The sequence below is a fragment of the Cervus canadensis genome, chromosome 1 (genome assembly GCF_019320065.1).
Source record: "Cervus canadensis isolate Bull #8, Minnesota chromosome 1, ASM1932006v1, whole genome shotgun sequence".
NCBI classification, from domain to species: Eukaryota; Metazoa; Chordata; class Mammalia; order Artiodactyla; family Cervidae; genus Cervus; species Cervus canadensis.
In genome coordinates, this window is record NC_057386.1 from 53,663,693 (window position 1) to 53,666,965 (window position 3,273).

Here is a 3,273-nt window from a genome sequence, read left to right on the forward strand (position 1 = left end):
GTTATCTTTCTTGCTATGGATTCTGTGATAGAGATAATATGAAGTTATATGACTTTCAACAAACACAGGTAAAATAAAAGTACTTAATGCTGAAAAATATAAAAATATGCTTATTTTAATTAAACTAAGCTAAAACTAGCTTTATTTGACAAGTGGACACAAAGCTTTATGGTGAATCTTGCTTTTCTTTTAGTGATAGAGCACGTGCCACACACCACGACTTAGATTGTCATACTCCTTTATGTGTACTTTTCAAAATGATCCTCCATTGAAAGGGGAAACTTAGGGATGCAGAAAACTTTGGAATTGTTTTTGACCCAACCCTCAAGAGACCTTAGAGCAATGATTTTACTGCCTTAAATTATGTAGACTATCAGAGATTGTGGTAGAGCTGCTTATCAAAAATGAGAACATTTTATTTAACATTTTTGGTCTGAAGGTGTTGACTGAAAAAAAATACAGAGCATGAGAGGTGTGAGTTAAGTTTTCTTTGGGGCAAAATGAAGACTGTAGCCCTGGAGAAAGTTACTCAGATCACTGTGAGGAACTGCTCTGAAGAGCTTGTGGAAGGGGAGGTCAGTATGCATGTGATTTTAGTGAAGGAGGGTACATGTGATCAAGCACACATGTTGGCAGAAGGTTCCTGTCAGTCACGAAAATGTTACTATTAGTCATGAGGAGCAGATGTGTCTGTTGAAGACTTCAGTGATTGTCTAGATAGGAGAGGATGAAAGAAATTGGTCTGATGAAATCTTCTGCCGAGAATATCTGGATATCCGAAGGCCTGTTCTGCCAGAATTTCTCAGTAAAAAAGAGTGCCTTATTCCTGACCTCTGCCCTGAACTCCTTTCAGGGTGAGCGGAAGGTCACCAACTGCAGTGGCTAGTGACATCATACTCGTAGTGACAGGTTGCAAGTGCCAAGGTTTAGTTGGCAGTGCCCTCTCATGGTCACAAATTGGACCATAGCCTAGGAGGCATTTCCTGAGTATTTTGTGTCTGAGTGCTAGGATTGCTTGTTCCTAGGTCAGGCCAAGGTTTCACTCTTAGGCCTCTCAGTGTGCTGTTGCTGCACTAGGCCCTATCAACCACTTAGTCTCAGGACCACCTGTCTCACTAGTGCATTACAGTCTAGAAAATGACTCCCTCTGGTTGCTTCTTCCCATATTTAAAGTTACACTATTACTATTATTGTTCTTATATAGAACTATATGTCTCATCAACTGCTTCAAGTCGCCTAATCATTGTTTTATCAGAGTACAAAATAGGCAGAATATAAGTAATAGAGTTAGTAGTATCTGTAAGGTTATAAGTAAGAACTCAAGATAAGAACTTCCATTAGGTGCCATCCAGTATATCCACAGGTCATCTGACTTGAATATATTCAGTACCATTCCTTATCTTTGAAGGAAATGATATCTTGGCATTGTTCATAAAGCACCCAGTCACATTTCTTCATGCTATTAAGCTGGTCATATTTACTATTGTTTAACTGTTCTCAGCATAAAGAGGAGGGTCTTTTATATTTATGACAATGATCAGAGCAGCTATGATTGACTGGCCAAATGAGAGAATCTCATTCAATATCAATGTCAAAAGAACTATAGCTTCTTCCTTCTAGAATAATTTCCTAAGGGTCATCCATTAACAGCCTTGAGTGAAGAAGCCCACTCAAGTTAATCTAGAAGTACTGGAAATAAGTAATTGGCCATAAACTCAACAATTCAGGCAATGGCAACCCACTCCAGTACTCTTGCCTGGAAAATCCCATGGATGGAGGAGCCTGATAGGCTGCAGTCCATGGGGTCATGAAGAGTCGGATACGACTGAGCGACTTTATTTTCACTTTTCACTTTCACACATCGGAGAAGGAAATGGCAACCCACTCCAGTGTTCTTGCCTGGAGAATCCCAGGGACGGCGGAGCCTGGTGGGCTGCCGTCTGTGGGGTCACACAGAGTCGGACACGACTGAAGCGACTTAGCAGCAGCAGCAGCAACTAACTTTTGTCTGTACATAAGATCCTGAAATGCATTCATTTCATAAGCAAGCACGAGCAGTTACCAAAGTAATCAGTCTTCAGGGCTGCTTCGGTATCTTAGACCATCTGTCTACTTCTTCCTACCACCCTGTCTGGTAGTTTGCCCTCTGTGTGAGCTTTGCTTTAAGGTGATTTTGAGATCAGTAGCCTGTGTATAGTACAGTACATTGTAAGGTCCCTCTCTAAGTGAAAGCAGTAATCAAAGCCTCAATTTCCTTCAGATTAAATATGCATGAGCTAGTGAAGAGTACCTGATAAGAATCCTTCCATCTAGGTTGGAGATAGTCCTTTAAATCATACCTTTTCCAGTATGAATAATCCCCTGGTTGCAGGTCATGGGGCACCAGATCTTCATCCAAAGACATATTAATAAATGACATTTCAGAAACAAACTGGAGTGTCCTTTTAATAATTCAACTAAAAGTTACAACAATGTAACAGCAGAGCTATCTGGGAAGTAAGTCTTAGTAAATGAAGATTTCAATGAACACAACTTGAATTTCCTTTCCACATAAACATAATCTTTTTCTCCCTAAAATTACCTTCGTTTCTACCAAAACAAGACTAATTTGTTTGCAAAATAACTCTGGTTTCAATAAACTTGGCCTGATGATTTATACATGTGTAATCATACAGGCCTTTAGAAACTGGCTTTGGTAAAACTTTTCATACGGAAATTCAGATTGAATTTTTAAAAGGCCTCGTAAGGCCAAGAAAGTCATGCCAAAGCCTTGTCACAGATTTCACCTGTATTAACTACAGATTTGAGTCAATTTCTCCCTTTTCAAAGGCCCAAAATAATTTGAGATCGCTGAGCCTGTTAGGAGATTCTTTTCCTAATTTATTTGATTTTCAAAGTTTCTGGAAACCTAAGAGTTTCCAGTCCCTGGAGGGATCAAGGAGAAAGAAAAGATAAACATTTCAATTCTGTTTAAAAGGTATAATTCGCCAAGTTGCTGTAACTCATAATTAGTTTGAGGTGGGGATACTTTTCCAGATAAGAGTCTTTTATCTGGAAAAGAAAGATTGAAACTTAGTAATACATTAGCTAGAAACCATAAATTTATAACCATATTCACTATTTCACACAGTACTACATAAATAACCCTTTTTGTTACCAGTTTTATGAAGCCATCAGATTTTCCATTAGAACTGCTTAATTTCTTACCCAGTTCAGCAGATGTGTCCTCATAGTTATCAAAATCCTGTGCTTGTCAAAAAGTCTTTTCTAAGA